Below are 20,795 nucleotides of genomic sequence, written 5' to 3'. Positions count from 1 at the left end.
ATACAACTAGGCCAAACTACTGCCCCTGACTTTTCTGTGTTGTGTCTCTATTATTATTGTTGTTGTTGTTTTGTTTTGCCTGGTTAGGTAATCAGTATAGAATTTTTCCAATGACAAAGGAAGTACGCTTGACCTTATCAAGGCCTCCAGACTTGACAAAGTGGTTGAAGGAATTTTGATCTTAATTCTGAGGGGAGAACAGACTTGTGAAACATCCTTATTACCAATAAGTTATGATAAATGTATGGGAGGATATGAATTTGCTAGATCCTCCAATTCAACCCACTCAAATCCCCCAAAGTCTTAAATAAGAATACAGGTTCTCCCCATTTGTGATTTTATTGAACAGACATGTTAACTTTTAGCAAATGTTGTACTGTCTCTGTTGTTTTGGAAAAGACCTGTCATTACAGCAGAGAGAAGCTAAGGGGAACTCAAAGCACCATGGCAGAGTGCTAGCTAGTGAAATCCTGGAATTTTGGTGTAAGTGACCAAAACAAGACAAAAGTGTGGTGATGAGCTTGCACCTTCTTTGGATTCCCTTTCTCTGGCTTTTGGCAGCACAGGAGCCCCGCCCCACGGCCTCTATGCCGCCTCTCCTCTCCTCTCCACTCCAGCCCTCACCTCCCGATTCTGCCCCAAGACTTCTCCAGCACCTGCAGGCCTCTCTTGGAGCCTTAGGAGAAGGGGTGGAATGGTCCAGCTTGGAGCACCGGCGTCCTCCATGTTCCCGCAGACCCCAGCTTCAGCCAGCCGCCATGAAGAAAAGGTAAGGAAGCTGTAATGGCGCCCGGGTTTAGAAACTGTGGCCGCTTGGTGGCAGCAGAGCACCGCCAGTGGGCCTGGACCACCTTGTTGAGAGCGGCCTCCCGCCCTTTCTGTCTGAAAAAAACCAAAACTGCTAACCATAGACAAAGCAGCCAGCTAACATGGTTGTTCTGTTTCATTAAATGGCGGTTTCTTTTTCTACTCCTTTTCCATCTGAAACCAAAATGAGACCTACATCGTGTGTGTGTGTGTGTGTGTGTGTGTGTGTGTGTGTGTGTGTGTGTGTGTGTGTGTGTCTGTATGTGGAGAAGGGTTATTATTATTATTTTTTTTCTTTTTCAGGCCTTGGTGCTTGAACTCAGGGTCTGGTAGCTGTCCTTGAGTTCTTTCATACTGCTATCCCCCTTGAGCTCTACTTCAAATTTGCTTGTGGTTAATAAGAGATAAAATTTTCACAAACTGTCCTGCCTAGGCTCTTTGAACCTCAGTCCATACATCTCAGACTCCTGAGTAGCTATGATTACAGGACACCACTTTTATAAATCAGTGCCTGACTCTTATCCAGATATGTGATGATGTCCTGTTATCACAGTGAGAATACATGTATTTGTGGCTCAATTGGTGGAGCTCTATCCTTGAGAAACCCAAGGACAATGCCCAGGCCCTGAATTCAAGCCCCAAAATTGGCAAATAATAATAATTTCTGCCTCGTTCCTTTTTAAAAATGTCATTTCTCCCTCCCTTTCTTCATTCTCTCCTTTTAATATACAGATTGCCTTTTTTTCCCCCTAGTCATGAGACTTGAACTCAGAGTGTGAGCCCTGTCCCTGAGATTTCTCAAGGCTAGCACTCTACCACTTGAGCCACAGCATCATTTCCCGCTTTTTCTGTGTCTGTTGTACCAAGGAATTGAACTCAGGGTTTCATGCATGTTACGCATACACTCTGCCACTGTGCCCACTCTTGCCTTCTTTATGTTGTCTAGGCTGATCTGAATTTCATTATCCTTTGGCCCCAACTACTCAACTGCTAACATTCTGGCATTCACAAACAGGCTATACCTTGAGGATTTATTTTCAGTTAAAACTTGGAGAAACACCCAAGGAAAATATGAAACCCATGATTTTCTTGTTTTACTATGGATTAAGTATATACACATATGTGTCTATCTATATAGAAATAACTTAATGGAAGAAAATGATAAATAAGGGCTAAATATTTTTTATATGAAGGTCAACAAGAATGCTTTGGTAAACTGTATTTTCTAAAATTTACTTCTTACAATATGTTTTATGGAAGTACCAAAACTATAAAAAAGTTACAAATGAAAATATATATTCTCAATATAATATATAACTAGGTTCATTTCATTTCATATATTTGAAATTTTAAAATTGTTATTATAAAGGTGATACACACAGGGATTCCAGTTACATAAGTCAGGCTATAAATACATTTCTTTCTGGATAACATCACCCCTTCCCTCACTTTAGCTGTTTTTCCCTCACTGTGTTCACTTTATAAGAATTTATTGTAGTCTTTCATGGTCTATTCAGAACTTTGTGTCTCTGTTCTGAATGAATTAGAGAGATAATCGAAAGGTTAGTGGTCCTAAAAACAAAGCTTGATGACAATTTTTTTCTTGATCAATAAATGGTCATCTACATTAAAGCCATGAGAAATAGTCATAGCCCTTTAATGGTAAGAGAAAAATGCTGTGTTCCAATGTTTAAAGTTGAAACCATGGGAAAAAAATTATGTGACTTCCTAAAGAATTTATACTCCTTTCAGGATGTGTGCATCTCCAACTAGAACAATGCACGTATCGTACGTCTTGACTGTTATCTGGACTCTGGTCTTAGAGTACCACTAAAATCTACCTCTCACTGACCTACAAGGCCTAATGTCTATTTTAGATATTGAGTGGGGCGGGGCGCTGGTAGCACACACCTGTATTCATAGCTACTCAGGAAGCTGAGATCTGAAGATCTCAGTTCCAAGGCAGAGTGGCCATGAAAGTCTTGTGAGACCACCAGAAAACTGAAAGTGGTGCTGTGGCTAACGTAGTAGACCAATAGCCTTGGGCTGAGGAACTCGGGACTGGGCCCAGGCCCAGAGTTCAAGCCCCATGACTGACTAAATAAATAAATAAATAAATAGACTATTGAGTGATAGAATGAGAACTAAGTATCCGTGGTCCAAGTTTTAATAGTTCTTTAATCTCTGAAATAGAAATATTTTCCTTTCCTAGACAATGATCCCTGAAGTTTGCCCCCACCAAGATAATCAAATAACACGTGGAAACACTGGAACATGGATACCATTTGAAGAAAAGCAAAAGGGAAAGACTTGGCCATGTAAATTTTAAGATCTTGACGGTAAGGTATTTTTTTTTGTCAGTCCTGGGCTTGACCTCAGGGCCTGAGCACTTTCCTTGTGTTTTCCCAAGGCTAGAGCTCTACCACTTGAGCCACAGCACCACTTCCAGCTTTTTCTATGTATGTCGAACCAAGGAATCTAACTCGGGTCTTCGGGCAAGCTAGCCAAGCACTCTACCACTAGGACAAATTCCCGGCTCAAAGCTAAAGTAATTTTTAAGGGTAGGAATTTTTGCAATACCTGTAGTAAAACCCAGTGTCTTTTATATGATGGATTGCAATTTGAATTGCAATTTGGTATCAAATGGCAACTCAAAGCAATTCTATGACATGATCATTTGCAATGAAATCAAACATAAAAAGGTCAGGTTATAAAAATCCCTGAACCCACAAGGTATGGGAAATATGAACACAACTACATAGACATAAAAACTTATGAGTTTATAGACATAGTGTTTTATTACATAGATTAATACGTATCTGATATACAAACCATTAGCCTAATTTTGATTATGTTCTAAAAACTAAGTGCCAATGATTGTATATAGAGATTCCCTTCTTAAATATTTGTTTGTTAAACACGTCATTTGAAAAATAATGTAAAAATCAATGTTACTAAATTCTTTAATAAAAAATTAAAAAAATTATGAACCCCTCTTTCTCTATAAGAGAAGAGGAAAAGATCATATACAGGCTACTTCTGAGTATTGAAAGTAAACACTGCCCTCATGTTGAAATAGTTTTGGAGCCAGGTACTGGTGGCTCATGCTTGTAATCCTAGCAACTCAGGAGGCTGAAGTCTGCAGATCATGGTTCAAAACCAGCATGGACACTAAAGTTTGTGAGACTCCTATCTCCAAAGGACCACCAGAAAACCGGGAGTGGTTCGTTTCATAAATCTCAGTTCAGGAACATTTGTTCCCAGGCAACTTAAGAAAGCAGCTGAAGAAAACAGATCTCTTAGGAAGTAAAATGGGAATAGACTCATCATTGCTTTTCTGACATGTATATATCAATATCTACCTCATATATATAAGTATATCTCATATATATACATACCTATATGTATATCTCATACTCACACACACACACATATACACATACACGTGTACGAGTACATTGACTGTCACAGGCAGCTAAACATCCTTTGGGATAGGATTGTTCTTTACATCCTGAGAATTGCCAGTATGGAAAGCCCAGTTGTGAAATAGTAGTTTTGTGAAATCCTGCTAACACATCTTCCTTAGGATCCTATCAAGTATAAGTCTCTCCAAGAGCATCTATTTGCCTTTCAAATGGATTTTGATACACACCAACGTGTGTATATCCTGGCAACTACAGGTCTACTTGAGGCCTCTCACTCTCTCCAAGTTCTGTGGCAAGGTGCATCCAGTGGCCAAGTATCCTGTAGGACCATAGGAAAATGTTGAATCGTCCAGTTTGGAGCCCAAAGAGCTCCCCTAACTCTTTGGCACATCTCTTATGCCAACTGCTATGCATAATGGGATATTGTAATAGTGCACCATTTATAGAAACAGTGTCCGCATCATGGCACTAGAGTGCCACTGGAGTTCTAAGACCGCCATTTTGAAGGGCTCCCCCCCCCCCGCCCCCGTATGGTCTGAAAAAAATACAAATCAAAGCTAAAGGAGCCAGTAGCAAAGCAGCCTACTTGTTTCCATTCAAGGAACAGGATTGCAAAGCTGTATTTTTTTCTGCTCTTTTCAACCTAAAACTAAACTAAAACTTATATGCACCTTTCTCTATCAGGATTCCTGCCCTCATATGTGAAGATTTGCTGACCTGATGAGAAAAGATGTGATGATATCCATCTGTAAGGTGTCTCAGGCCAGCAGCTTGTGGTTAAATTTGAAAGGTACCAATTTCAACTACCTTTTCTTGAAATTTGCCTTCCATATTTGGTATGAATTTAATCCTTTCTCCTCTTCTTGACATGTGCCTTGATGTATAGCACCAGCTTGCCTGAATTTCCTGATCCTTTATCCTCAGATACTCAACTGCTGAAATTCAGGCATATGCCAAGAGGGCAGGCTCTGAGGATGTATTTTCAAATAGGAATTTAGGGGTTGGGAGTGTGGCCTGGTTTTAGAGTGCTTTAAATAATATAAACAAAGCCCCTGGTTCAATTCCTGGGTATCACATACACAGAAAAAAGCCGGAAGTGGTGTTGTGGCTCATGTGGTATAGTGCTAGCCTTGAGAAAACTCAAGGACAGTATCCAGGCCCTAAGCACCAGCCCCAGACCTGCCAAAAAATATAATAATAAATAAAAATCTCAAATAGGAATTTAGTATAAAAAGTTGCATTTAAAAAAGAAAACTGGGCCGGGAGTTTGACCTAGTGGTTGAGTGCTTGCCTAGCATGCACAAAGACCCCGGTTTGATTCCTAATACATAGAAAAAAGCTGGAAGTGGTGCTGAGGCTCAAGTGGTAGAGCTCTAGCCTTGAGAAAGCCCAAGGACAGTGCTCAGGCCCTGAGCTCAAGCCCAGGACTGGCAAAAAAAAAAGAAAGAAAAAGAAAACTAGTGAAAAAATATGAAACTCTTGATTTTCTTGTTTGAATATGTACTAAATATACATGTACATTATTTCATAGTAAATATCAAGTGCATATGAAATGTACAAGTGTTTCAATATAGAAGTAAACATTTTTATGAAAGAAAATGTTAAATGAAAGCTGAATGTTTTGTTATGAGCAGGACAAACAAAAGTAATGCTTGTGAATCTACATTTTTTTCTGACTAGGTTATGTAATTTTTAAAAAAAGTTCTAAAACCTACCCAGGAGCCATAAGGGAAAATACTTTTTTTAAAATACAGCGTGTACTTTGTGTGTCTATATTGAAGGACTAATAGTACATCAGCTTGATGACAGTACCTTTCTCTTGACCAGCACATGGTTAGTTTTAAAATCCTTTATACAATAATTTAATTAACAGTGAAAAAATACATTGCATCTTAAGTGATGAACTCAAAGTAGATCCATGGGAAATCGTCATAGTCCTTTTAACAGTGTGAGAGGAATGCTTGTTTCCCATGCTAATGATAGAACTAAAGAACAAAATCATGTGATTCTTTAAAAATTTGTATTCCTTTAGCATGTATTTCTGTCCAGGTGGAATATTGTATATAGCATTCAGTCTTCATTGCCATCCTGACCCTGTTCATGAAGTACCAGTAAACCCACCTCTCACTGGATCCACAAGTCAGAATATAGAGCACAACTCTGAAAGAAAGTGGAAAGTGAATTAGGATGTCAGCCAAATGTCCTGTATCTAGCTTAGAATTTGTTTAGTCCCAATTTTACCAATGTTTTATCTTCCTTTCTCGACTTGGATCCTTGATGTTTCCCTCCCACCCTCCAATAACTAGATCCTTGGATAACATGAGGAACCATTGGAGATAGTGTGTGATAGAAAACAAAAGGGGAAGTCTTGCTCATGTGGAGTTTCAAGTTTTAGAAAGAGATGAGGTGAATGTTTAGGGATGCCTGGCATCAAGCAGTCTTGTGTAGTGAATATTGCTATGACACCAAATGGAAACTCAAAGCAAGATTATGACAGGGATATTTAATGCAATTGTTTCAGGTTTTCAAATATATCTGGAGTATTTGTCTCTTTTTTGTAATTTTTATTTAAATGAAAGGAAGATGAAAATACCCATGTATGTCATTTCTGGCTATTGAACAAAACACAAAGCAGTCAAAGTCTTCAGCTGCCTTCAAATCTTAACTGGTCTTTTTTCTTTCTTTTTTTTTTTTTCTCCTAAGCTGGAAAGGTGGGAGGAAAACACGCAAACATGGTGCTTCTACAGCTCAGTGGAACAATACTGCTATCTTGCCTAAATAAATAGTTTCTGAACTCCCAATCCAAAAACATTTTCTCTGAAGAGAGTAAAACTCTCAGGATGTCAAATGGACCAAGACTATTATTTGTCATATATATATATATATCACATATGTATGATGTACATATATACATGCAGGCATACATATGTGATTTAGTGTGGTCTCTCAATGTCAGTTAAATTTGGAGGAATGGAAGTTCCACGCCATGATTTCTGGCATCAGTAACTCGTGACATCTGCTGGTCCAATCCAATCTCCTAATTCTCCAGTTTCTGACTGACAACAACGCCCATTTCTGTGTGTCCCTAGGGCCTTAGTAGTACTTGAAATGGCCCAGCTTGGAGCCCAAGTGGCTTCCACATTTTGGTGATAAATATCTTATGCCAACTTGTATGCCTCATGGAAAAAGGCTGTCAGTAATCACGTAGCATTCCTTGAAACTGATTCCGCATGATGGCAGTATTGTTCCAGTGTGAGCACCATATTTGTGTGCTTTCCTCCGCCTTTCCTGTTTAGAAAAAAAGAAAGCAAGCAAGCAAGCAAGCAAGCAAGCAGTTAGACTTGAAGGCAGCTGCAGACTTTGGCTGCTTTATGTGTTGCTCAGCTTGGTAGAACCGGTTCTTTGGCCTACTCCTAGCCCACTCATACAGGCTCTTGACATCTCAGTTCTAAACTTTCCCTATTTCTTTTTATTTATTTTTATTTTTTTATTTTTTATTGTAATTAGTAAAAGGGTTACATGATATTTGCCAGATAGAAGGTGCATTAATTCACATACATTGATACCCTTTCACATGTCTTGGTACCCATTACCCCCCCCCACACACACACTCCCCACCCGTCTTGGTTTTCCCCCCTTCCCTATCTAATTTCAAATAACCAAATACAAATAAATTCAATTGCCTATGAAATTTCATTCTTTTTTCATTTTACAGAGAGCTGCTCAGCATGCTATACTCAGTATTTTCCCATTGCATTCAGTTTCTTCTGTAAGAACTGAACTGAGCATCCAGCCTTAAGGAAGGAAGAATGTACTGATAATCTAATTGTATCTCTATTAACCCTTTTTATCTCAGAGACTATAGAGCAAGTCCTGTTTAACCACAGAAGGAATATGTAATGGCTATCCATTGTTCCTAATCTCAGCAATCCTTAGCAAATGTCCCAATTGCTTGGCAAACAATGCTTTACAAGGACCCCTACATACTATACATTCTTTCATTCTGTCTATAATCCATATACTTTTTTTTCCCTAGTCCTGGAGCTTGAATTCAGGACCTGAGCACTGTTCTTGGGCTTTCTCAAGGCTAGAGCTCTACAACTTGATCCACAGCACCACTTCTGGCTTTTTCTGTGTATCGAGGAATAAAACCTGGGTTGTCATGAATGTTACAGAGCATTCTACCATTAGGCCAAACTCCCAGCCCCTCATATACTTTCTTTAATGTTATATGCTTACTTTGGGTTTCATTTCGTTTGCTAATAATAATTATTGACCACTTTCAATATCATGGTTGTTATACCTGTTAAGATTATATCATACAATTTTTTTTGGGTGGGTCATGGGGGTTTGAACTCGGCCTAGGTGCTGTCTCTGGGCTCTTCAGCTCAAGGCTACAGCCCTACCCTTGAGCCAAGCCCCGCTTCCAGTTTTCTAGAGGTTAATTGGAGATAAGAGGCTCAGGTCTTTTTGTGCCCGGGCTGGCATTGAACCTTGATCCTTAGCTCTCAGCCTCCTGAGTAGCTAGGATTACAGACAGGCATGAGCCACTGTGCCTGGCATGATACAACATTTATGGGAGGATTTGTTCATGTTTTGTCAGTTACTTCGGGAAGTGACTCAGAGCCTCATGCTTTTAGACTAACACTTAAGGCTTGCCTGTAGTTCTGCATTATTTTGGAGGTAGAATCTAGCAAAATTCTCCTTTCCCAGGGTGAACTCAGACAACAGTCTTCTAAAAATTCAGGGCCTGGGCACTGCCCTTGGGCTTTCCCAAGGCTAGAGCTCTACCACTTGAGCCACAGCATCACTTCTGACTTTTTGTATTTATGTGGTACTAAGGAATCAAACCTGATTTTCAGGCATGCGCTTCATGCAGATACTTTGCCACTAGGCTAAACTCCCATCCTAAGGCAAAGTCTTATACCCAAGTCACAGGCCAGCACTCGAGCTCTGTCACTATCTCTCTTTCTCTTTTTTCTTTCTCTCTCTCTCGCTTTCCTTCCAGTTTGCAGAACTATTCTTGATTTGAATTTCGTATGGAATACTGGTCTGTTGTCATGACATTTTCAAAATATGGAGTATAAGTATCATGCAGTGGTTTACTGTAGGATCAGGTATGTTTGCTGAAGATCTCAGTCACCGCCTAAGATCTACAGCTTTACTTCCTGGAACCAATGGGGTCATGAGTAGTGGTGTCATTCAGTTGTCTCAAATTTGTTGAAACTTCAGTAGAATTATTACAGATACTTGTCCAAATAATAATGTAAACCTCCAACAAAAATTTGTTATTAGGTACCTTGAAGTATTCATATTTAAGTATGGTGAGGCTGTTATGTTAAACTTTTCATCAATTTCAACAACAATGAAAACCAATCCAAAGGGCTGAAAATAGCATCCGGTTCTAAAAATCACTGCCTGACACAAGTGCTATCACCTCGTCACCTAAGGCTATTTTGCTAGTACACTGTGAAGAAGCACAATTATACCTTGAAATGTCAAAAACAAATAAGTAGCATGCTGTGTGCTGGTGGCTATGACCGTAATCCTAGCTACGAAGGTGGCTGAGATCTGAGAATAGTGGTTTGAAGCAAGCTTGAATAAGAAAAATATATGAGACTCTTAGCTCCAATTAACCACCTAAAAACCGGAAGTGGAGTTATGGCTCAGAGGCATAGAGCACTCTCCTTCAGCACCCAAGCCCCAAGTTCAAGGTCATGACTGGACCCCCTTCTTCCCCTCGCCCCCGCAAAAAAAGACAAGTAGTTAATGTGACATTATAAGTTAAGAACCTAAAATCTGGAGCCAGAAGTTTGGCCTAGTGGTAGAATGCTTGCCTAGCATGCATGAAGACCCGGGTTTGATTCCTTGGTACCACATACATAGAAAAAAGCTGGAAGTGGTGCTGAGGCTCAAGTGGTACAGCTCTAGCCTTGAGAAAGTCCAAGGACAGTGATCAGGCCCTGAGCTCAAGCCCAGGACTGGCAAAAAAAAAAAAGAACCTAAATCTCAAAGGTCAATAAGACTATCTATCTATCTATCTATCTATCTATCTATCTATCTATCTATCTAATTCCATGAACTAAAAATATGAACTACACTGTGCTAGGGAAGGTAACTGGCTTTTGTGACATCCTTTCCTGAGGGTCTTTTCATTGAATCTAGTGATGACTGATTTCAAGGAGGGCATATGGACATTAGTCCCACTGTCATTAGAAATCCCATGGAAACCCTCTGGCCAACATCTCATGGTTCTTAGCCACTGTGTAGAGGAGAGAAATGACCTTTTAACTTCTCATTCTAGGTAACATGAAACTACTCAGAAAACTTTTGTGCTTTAGCTGGGTGCCATGGTTCACACCTGTAATCCTAGCTACTCAGGAAGCTGAGATATGAGCATCAAGGGTCAAAGCCAGCCGGGGCACAAAAGGACCTGAGACTCTTATCTCCAGTTACCCTCTAGAAAATGGGAAGTGGGGCTTGGCTCAAGGGTAGGGCGATAGCCTTGAGCTGAAGAGCTCAGGGACAGCGTCCAGGCTCAGGAGTAGGGTGGTAGCCTTGAGCTGAAGAGGTTAGAGACAGCTCCCAAGCCTAGTTCAAGACACATGACCCACAAAAACAAACAAAAAAACCTTTTGTGCCTGATGAGCTGGGCTGCCCAAGTAGCACCTGTAGTTCTCATGACATATGAACTTTATTCTATGGGTCCTGATTATTACAGATATCCCCTATCTAATTTAGGGAGAAAGAGGCACTGTTGGACATGGAAGATCAAACCATATATGTCTTCTACTGTCAGGGTAAGAAAGATAGCTAGAAATAAAATGTTTTTCTCTGGACACATGTAAGAACCTCAGTGTGCTCTCTTCCACTCACATGCCTCCTGTTCTAGCTCTGTAACAAATCGAGGATACCAGCTGTTTGTCTATCTAAATCATTATTTTTATGTGTTTGATGGTCCTGGGACTTAACTCCGGACAGTGGCCACTGTCCCTGAGCGTCTTTTGTTCAAGCGTATAATGCTCCACTACTTGAGCCACAGTACTTCTTCCAGCTTCTTTATGAAGAATCTCATGGACTTCCCTGCCTGGGTTGGCTTCTAACCACAGTGGCCAAATCTTAGCCTCCTGAGGAGTTAGGACTATAGGCATGAGCTACTGGTGTTCAGCCAGAAGTACTTAAAAAAATAATTGTTTCTTTTCTCTAGGATTGGTCCATCACATGCTTTCTGCTTTATGATTTCTTCAGGATATGGACTATACTGCAAAATTCCAAACATTGATATGGAAACATGCTAACGGTGTGAGGTTTATAGCAGATTTTTGAAAAGGATTGAATGGATAGCTGAACTTGGTGGCACATACCTAGATATTCCTTCGGAGTCTGAAACAGGATGATTGTGAGTTTGAGGCCAGCCAAGGCAAAGTTAGGAAAATCTATCAATAGAGCACTTGTCTAATATAAAATAAAAAGAGATAGATGCATGGTATTTTGCTAAAGGAAAAAGGAGGCCGAGGAGAAATGACGTAGGCATATAGGTACATACATACATTTAGGTAAAGAAAACTTTCAAGGCTGTATATTGGTCACCTTACATTTATTGTGAGAATATAGATTTGAAAAATGAGTGTCTTTATAAACAGACATTAACAAAAAACTATATTTACATGTTAGCACTATGACTGCATCCATCAGTGCTCATCAATGGGTGACAGAATTTGAAATACAAACAATTGAAACACTTATTTTTTTTCTTCTGTTTGTTGAAGGTAAGGTTTTCTGCTATTTTTTTCACCCCAGACATATCTTACACAGTCCTGGCATTACATATGAGTAATCACCAACAGGTCTGGTGCCTAAGGCTTAGTTCTGTAATCCTAGCTACTTAGGAGATTCAGTTGAATCTTGAAGCCAGCCCATGGAAGAAAAGGCCATAAGACTCTTAGTTCCAATTTGCTAACAAAAAACCACAAATGGAGCTGTGGCTCAACCGGGAGAGCAGAAGCCGTGAACAACAACAAAAAAACCCACAAAACATTCTAGAGGTAGAGCCTATACCCCATTGAGTATAAAAAAGAAAAATAGAGGATAAAATCTTACCAGAATAAAATATTTGAGATTTCCTACAGTATAAATAAAATGGCTTTATACATATATGTTGTTCCTATTGCATAATATAAATATATTTTATATAGTACTATTTATTACATATGCATTTATATAGGTAATATTTATGGATAATAATTGTTACATGAGCACTATTTGGTCCAAAAAGCCAACATGAAGATTTTGTGTGTGTATAAGTTCTAAAATTATTTATGAAATTATGTGTGATTTTTGACATGGAATCAAAGGTATAACATTTGTTCTGAAATTTAATGTGTGACTGCTCAATTTATATGCAGATTTGTGGTGTTTCATTATGTAAAACATTGTGACTTTGTGCTGAAGGAATAGAGGTAAATAGCAAAAGCTTAGTGATGTTTAATACAAACCTAGATGACGGTACTTGGCTAGTTTCTGAATTTTTGCACAAAGAATGATTTATATCCTAATGCAAAAGTAGATTATTCCTTAAGTGAACAACTATAATAAGTATCCACAGTAAAACCATAGGAAATAGTTATAGACCCGTTAAAAATGAGGAGGCATGCTTGTGTGAAACATGCTTGTGTGCCAACATTAAATAATGAGACCGTCAGATAAATTCCTGTGATCTGATAGGAATTTATATTCCTTTCAAATAGAGTACTGTATATAACATTAATTCATGAGAGCTCTCTGGACCTTTTATTACAGCACCACTAATGCAAGACTCCCAGAGAATTTGGGAGAGACAACTGAGTGTCCTGGGGTCCAAGATTCCTTCTTCCTTTCTTTCTTTCTTTCCTTCCTTCCTTCCTTCCTTCCTTCCTTCCTTCCTTCCTTCCTTCCTTCTTTCTTTCTTTCTTTCTTTCTTTCTTTCTTTCTTTCTTTCTTTCTTTCTTTCTTTCTTTCTTTCTTTCCTTTTCCTGCTCTGAGGTTTGAACTCGGGCTGGGAACTGTCCTTGGGCTTTTCTCAAGGCTAACTCTCTACCACTTGAGCGGCAGCACTTCTATTGGCTTTTATTGTGTATGTGGAACTGAACCCAGGGCTTCCTGCATGTTAAGAGAACACTCTACCACTAGGCCAAATTCCCGACCTATTCACTAACCACTGAGGTGTAAATACCTCATTTTTCTTTTTTAGTAGTAGATTCCTGAGGTTTATTCCACCAAGACAAAAAGACAAGTTGACATCATTAACACAGAAACCAGAATAAAACATGAGGAAAGATTTGGTCCTGTGGAAATGAAGTTCTTCAAAAGACAAGATGCTTGATAAGGGTATGTTACTTAGATATCATTTTATTCTGTTTGTAAATTAGTGTATGGGGGACGTGGGGAGGTTTGGGATTTAATTGGTTCTTTATGTTGACTCTTACTTGATATCAAGTTGAAACCCAAAGAAAAATCCTAAGAAAGGATCATGTTTCTTTCAACTGAAGCAAAAAATGCAGATAACCAAACTTTTGAAGTCTTTTTTTCTTACTGGCATTTTTTTTTTTTCATGCAAGAAAGGCGGGAGCAGAACACTCATAGGCAAGGCTCTGGCTTTTCTGGGGCAACACTGCCATCTTGCGGAATTAGTTTCAGAAATCTGCGGGTCAGGAGCATTTCCTCCTCACAATCCTAGCAGCTGAAGATGGTAAGGCTCCAGGTGGTCAAATGGGCAAAGACCTAAATTACTTCCCAGACATTTACTGTGCCATTGAGTTGCAGCAATGCAGTAATGCAGCAATGCAGTAATGCAGAGGTGGAGAATAGATCTTCTATGGAGACTAAGGATCATGACTCAGGCCTAGAGTGTAGACTTAGGCTTTTGAGTCCAGATGTAAAGGAAGGAGTGGTGCTTGAATTTGGCACTGACAAATGTCTTAATTAATTGGCCAGAACTGGCAGCATTTGGTTTGGTTATTGTGGATCAGTCTTCACAGAATTATTGAAGTCTATTCAGACAAATAAATTACTCCTCGCATAACCAAATGCAGTAAGAATCCCATAGGTCTTTGTGAAAGAAGCATTGGAGTACTAGTATTAGCTGACTTCTTTGTCCTTCAAGTGTTTGACTGTTTTATTGTTGTTTTTTGCCTGTTCATGTCTCAAGTTTGACAGAGATACTACCATTAAGCTTGTCAATCCCCCAGGCCTAGAAAAAAGATTTCATGGAATTTTTTTTCTTAACTTTGAGGAGAGAACAGGCCTGTGGGACATCTTTATCATCAACCAGATATGGACAATCTGTACCATACAGAAAATACCAAGACAGCCTGTGCTCCATAGCAGGCTCCTCTCTCAAAAGCCTACAGAATAAATATTGATATATACAAAACAATGAATTTGATAAAAGGTAAAAATTTCCCCTCAGATATATTTTATTAGCATATATTCATAGTTCCCTGGATGCATACAGAATATGCAGTAGACCATGTCCTTTATACTCCTTAGACTGGATTCTTAATGCTACCAATTCCATCCTGTAGAAAGTTTACAGAATTGTATGGCTTCCCTATTTGTGATTCCTTCTGAGACTTCTCTTTTGCCATAATCTGTTATTACAGAGTACGTATGTTAGCATAAGTTGATAATACAAGTCCTGTGCATTAAACGGGATGGAGCCACTGGCCAATTATAGTAGTAACTTCAAATCCTGCTGATTTTTGCTCTAAACCACCCACCAAAACAGAATATAAACGACCCCGAGAAGCACCCAGATTTTCTTGGAATTAATATTGCCCACACTAATAGGACCATAGTACCTTGTGTCAGTGTCTACCACAGTTTCTAGGTCTAGTCAAGGTGAAACCTGAGTTTAAACCTCTTAGGGCTTTAGAAGAAGCTGAAATGGCCAGCAGGTAAGCTTCCTTACTTCTTGTTTCTTTTCATGGAATCAGCTTTAAGTACTATGTTTTTGCTCTTTTGCCATCTGACCCTAAATATTGAATTTATTGGTATTAGTATTCTTATGAAGATCTGATGTCTGGATGAGAAATGATGTGATTATATCCTCTCAAACTATAGTCAAGGGCCTTGCTGTATGATTGAATTTGAAAAATGCCAATTTCAACCCTATTTTCTGGGATTTTGCCCTATATTTTTCTGAAGAGAGTAAATTATTGCCACAGGTCAGGCTGGCTTCAATTTTATGATGCTCCTTCCTCAGCTATCCAGGTACTTAAACAAATTCAATTGTATGACAAGGGGGCAGACTTTGAAGATATATTTTCAATTAAGAATATATGATATGAACTTTTGATTTGGTTTGTGTGTGGATATGTATATATGAGATGTGAATATAAGAATCTCCATAGAGAAATAGGCTTTTATTGAAGGAAATATTGAAAGCAAACTGAATATTCTATCATGATTAAAGGTTTTTTTTATTATTATACAAAGCTTGATAACAGCCCCTTTCTCGTGATCATTACACGGCTAGTTTCAGAATCCTTGTCACAATTCATGATTTTATTATCAAGAGTCTAGGAGATGAGCATGTTTATTGGAATTATCTTTAAAAAAAAAAAGCTAGGTTACCAAAAATTTTTACATGTTATCTCTTTCCTTTTCGAAAAGGATAGATAGGCCTGGAGGATCATGCCTGAAATCCCAGCTACTCAGGAGGCCGAGACTAGATGTATTTGAAGCCAGAAAAAATGCTTATGAGCAATTAACTACCAAAAAGCCAGAGGTTGAGTGTGGGTCAAAGTAGTAAAATGTTAACCTGAGCTCAGGGACATTGACCCGGGCCTGCGTTCAAGGCTGAGAACCAGGACCAAAAAAAAAAAAAAAAAGAGTGCGAAGGATGAGGAGGAAAAGAAGCAGAACTCCTAGTTTTGAAAGTAAACACTGCCATCTTGTAGAAATAGTTTCAGAAATCCCAACCCAGGGACATGTTCTCCAAGGACCCGAGCACAGCAGTGAAGAAGTTAGAGCCCTTAGGATATCAAATGAAACTAGACCCGTTCTTGATTTCTCTCCCTCCCTCTCGCCATCCCTTTCTTTTTCATAAAATTGGAGTCATTAAAGACTTCTGAACTCATTGAAACTGCTTTTAGAATAGGTCTATCCATTATTTCCTGAGAATAACTACGATAGACTCAAAGCCCAGTATTAAACTGGTACCTTATGAATTCTTGCTAACTCTTTTTCCCCTGATCCCACAACAGGACATCATTGTTTCGCAGAACATCAATTTGAAAAAAATAACATCTATTCGTCTTTCTTGTTGGTTCTTTTAGTATTGCCCACACTGGGAAACAGAAGCTTACCCTACCACTTTCTGTGTCAGTATGATCTCACAAATTACAGTCTGTTCCAGCTTCCATACCTCCAGCTTCTGTGCCAAGATGTGTCAAGACTGTTTTCCCTGTCTTCCCTATGGCCTTAGGAGAAGGTAAATCTGGCCATCTTGGAGCCTGGCTTCCAAGTGCCTATAGAAAATAAACCTTCTGCCATTTGCTAGGCCTCATGAGAAGGAAGCTGTAACAGCGTTGAAAGTGATTCCTCATGATGGCAGTAATGCTTCATAGATTGCAAAAGTCTTTGTTCTTCTCCTGCCGTTTGAGGCTAGAAAAAAACACAACTCTGTGATAAAAGCACCAGCAGATTTGGATGCTCTGAGTTTGTGTTCAGCTTGATTGAACAGGTTAACTGGTACATAGCTAACTTAGTTTCTCATGTAAGGCCTAATAGCACCACTCATCCAGGTTCTAGATATTTCTAATCTAAATTTTCACTTTTTCCTCCCCATCCAGTTTGGCTCATTTTCAGTGCATTATGCTTAGTATTTTCCTACTACATAAAAGTTCTCTGACAAAAAATGAATGGACATCCAAACTTAAGGAAGAATGTGTTGACAGTGCAATGGCATGCATAAAGATTATCTGTAGGGCTGTTATCTCTGTGTTCTTCCTCACCACTGGATCAGGAATTTGTGAGACCTATCCATTGCCTAATTTCAAGTCCTAAGGAACTATCTCTGTGACATGCAGCACATGGAAGAACACATGCCTGTGTGTATCACATGAAAGATTATGTGTCTATACGTTTTATCCATAATCTCCCTTTTTCTATTGGTTTTTCTATTGCTGCTAAGAATGCACTTTCAATATCATTATCCATTAAGATTTTTACTTCATTATTTTTCTTTTTATTTTATGAATTATATCTCTATTTTTGTTGTTGTTTTTGGACCTGGGCCTTGAACTGAGGGCATGGATGCTGTCCATGAGCTTTTCTGCTCAAGGCTAAAACCCAATCACTTTGAGCCACAGTGTCACTTCTTGGTGGCTAATTGGAGCATATCATGGACTGGCTAGCATCAAACCAGAATCCTCAGATCTAAGTATCCTGAGCAGTTAGGTGTGAGCCACCAGGATCCAACCGACTTGTTTTTTTGGAAGGTAGATAAAACCTTTGTTTTGATTTGTTTGTTACTGGGTTTGAGCATAGGCCTTTAGGTTTGCTAGGCTGTCATTTGTCATTTGAGGCTTGCCTCCATTCTTGCTTTTTGCTGGTTATTTTAGAGATGGACTCTATCAAACTTATTTAACTAGGTTGGATTTTAACCATGATTTTTTAAATCTCGGTTTGTGGAGTATACGGTATGAGTCATAAGCACAGTTGCAGAAAAAAAATATTTTGTAAAAAATGGATTTGGGGGGACGGGAGTTTGGCCTGGTGGTAGAGTGCTTTTCCTAGCATGTACGAAGACCCAGGTTCAATTCCTCATTTCCACATACATAGAAAAAAGCCAGAAGTGGTGGTGAGTCTCAAGTGGTAGAGCTCTAGCGTTGAGAAAATCCAAGGACGGTGCTAAGGCACTGAGCTCAAGCCCCAAGTATGGCAAAAAAAAATGGATTTGGTCTGTACAGAAACAAAGCAGAAATCATTTAAAAGGACTACATCAAATAAAGCAGTGAATAAGCTTCAGACACTTTATTTATTTATCTTTTGCCAGTCCTGGCCCTTGAACTCAGGGCTTGGGCACTGTCTGTGGGCTATGTCAAGGCTAGTATTCTACCACTTGAGACACAGCACCATTTTTTTTTGTTTCTATATATGTGGTACCGAGGAATCGAACCTGGGTCCTCGTACGTGGTCTATCACTAGGCTAAACTCTCGGCACACTTTTTTTTTTTAAAGGTCCAAGCCTGGGAATTGAATTCACTCACTAACACTATACCAAAGGAGCTATGCCTGAACCACAAAGGTTGGTTGTGTCTTCTTTTATTTGGACAGATGCCTATTTCTGATTCTTTTCTGTACGTAAAGCTGCTTTTTTCCTTCTTGTAGACCACATAGGATTCAGATTGTTTAGTGGCATATACATTTACCTCATTAAATACAACATCAAAATCAAGATTGTGGCTGGGAGAGTGGCCTAGTGATAGAGTGCTTGCCTAGCATGCACGAAGACCAGGATTTCATTACTCGATACAGTATACACAGAAAAAGCTGGAAATGATGCTGTGGCTCAAGTGGTAGAGCTCTAACCTTGAGAAAACTCAAGGACAGTGCCCAGGCCCCGAGTTCAAGCCCAGGACTGACAACAAAACAAACCCCCAAAACCAAAACAAACAAAAAAAAGCCCAAAAGCAAGATTGCTTCAGTATTTTGGTATCTGTTAGGTTTTGGAAAACACTGGAATGCCCAACTTGGAGCGTAAATCTCTTCCAAATGCTCACAAGCTGGTTCTTTCCCAAGTGCTAGCACTCATGAGGCTTTATATTATACTGAGACTATTCCTTTACAATGGCAGTAGCGCTGCAGGAATGCCCACAAGTGACACCCCATCTGCAAAGAAAACCAAAGAAAGGCACCATCCATATGGCTGCCTTAGTTGTGCCCGGGATTGGTGGATGTTCACAGTGATGCTGTTTTGCCTTATTGTCCATGTGTAGCCAAACTTGAAACAAACTTAGGTCTAAAACCACTTACTTCAGATTTTTCAAATGACTTACAAAATACATGAATATTTTGTAACATTCATAGACAAGTGAAAGAATGAAATTTCTTTTGAAGTCAGCATCTTATAAGTTTGTCATATATGAAGTCATATGCAAGGCTTTTATCAAGTCCGATTAGATCTGGAAGACTTCATTCAAAGTCAAATGCCAGCTTCCTTGGGTCTCTCTCTTTTTTTTTTATTGTGGTGAAATATTATATTTCAATTTAATTAAAATAATGATGTTATCCAAACATATCTGAAAGATTTTTCCAGTATTAGATGAGTTGCCAGCTATAAAACATTTTCTCAAGTCTTTAACATCTGGTAAAGTGAACAAATATGATATTTACTGAACTAGCATCATGATGTCTTCAAATAGAGAAGTATTTTGGAAATCTGTCAAGATAATGCACAAATTTAACAAGTTACTTAGATTCCATTTTTATGAGTCTCCCATCTGATTTAAATCAAATCAATGTCATTGCATCCTTTATGCTGCTTTTTAAAAAACCTTTTCTTATTTAATTAATCAACATCATGTATCTATCCATTTATCTATTAATCTATTATTGATATCTATATACTTAATGAACATTTAAATTTAGAGGGTCTAAAATATGCATTCATAATTTATGCCTCATTTTTAATCTTCATCCTGTTTTCTCTCAGTACTTGCTTTTAAATTTTAGGATTTGGGTCTCTTTTTTTCCCCTCTTGAACAGTCAGCAGAACTCCACTTGATATGAATGGATTTTCTGTCATAATATTGACAAAATGTACAGAAGAAAGTACTCAGTGAGTGGCTTTTTGCAGGAACATGTGTGTTTTGTGAAGCTGTCAATTACAGCCTAAGATCATTACCTGGAACCAGGAGTTATTTAGATGTGGAAGTATTTACTTGACTCAGGTATTATTGAAACTTCTTCTAAGGAATCATTACAGATAGTAGTCCAAATACCAATGTGAATCTTAAACAAAAATTAGTTACATTGCCTTGAGTGAAAAAAATAAAGGATAGCACCCTGGCCTTGAGTATCTGCATATAAACAAACATAGTTACACTGTGAAGTATTCATAAATATAAGTGTGATTAAGTGTTTAGGTTATATTTTTATTTTCTTTTTTCTTACCTGTAAGTAGTTGTGCAAAGGAATTTTAATTCAAGAAATCAACTTATAAATACATTTTGATCCATGTCAGCTCTTCCATCCTCCCCAGACTTTCCCAAATAATGTTATATTGCTATCAGTTTCAAGAATAAAAACCGATAAAAGGGCTTAAAATTACTTCTCATTTTAAAAACTGCGTAACCCAAGTGTTACCTATCTGATCACTTCCTCATCTAAAGCCATTTTAGCTAATATATTGTGAGCACACACAATTTCTTCATTTTTTGGAAGGGTGGGGTGGAAGGCGGAGGAACTGTTCCTGAGCTTCTTTTGCTTAAGGCTAGCACTCTATTTGAGCCACAGCACCACTTCCAGCTTTTTTCTGTGTATGTGGTATGAAGGAATCAAACCCAGGGCTTCCAGCAT

General features: G+C 38.7%; 2 long non-coding RNA genes across 2 annotated transcripts in view; one reads left to right on the top strand and one right to left on the bottom strand.

The window, feature by feature from the left end:
- The first annotated feature begins 4,930 nt into the window (after window positions 1–4,930).
- Window positions 4,931–19,016, top strand: LOC150041537 (uncharacterized). Its single transcript, XR_016533745.1, has 4 exons — window positions 4,931–5,022; window positions 13,462–13,598; window positions 16,550–16,704; window positions 18,456–19,016. It is a non-coding gene; the product is annotated as an uncharacterized LOC150041537 (long non-coding RNA).
- LOC150041536 (uncharacterized) overlaps window positions 6,349–20,795 on the bottom strand; it is a 33,718-nt gene continuing 19,271 nt past the window's right edge. The window contains exon 4 of the long non-coding RNA XR_016533747.1: window positions 6,349–6,392. This is a non-coding gene — a long non-coding RNA (uncharacterized LOC150041536). The remainder of the gene's footprint in view (window positions 6,393–20,795) is intronic.

Source organism: Megascapheus bottae, chromosome X, assembly GCF_031878675.1.
Source record: "Megascapheus bottae isolate mThoBot1 chromosome X, mThoBot2.hap1, whole genome shotgun sequence".
NCBI classification, from domain to species: Eukaryota; Metazoa; Chordata; class Mammalia; order Rodentia; family Geomyidae; genus Megascapheus; species Megascapheus bottae.
Note: the sequence above shows the minus strand (reverse complement) of the source record. Positions and strands in the feature narration are given on the sequence as shown.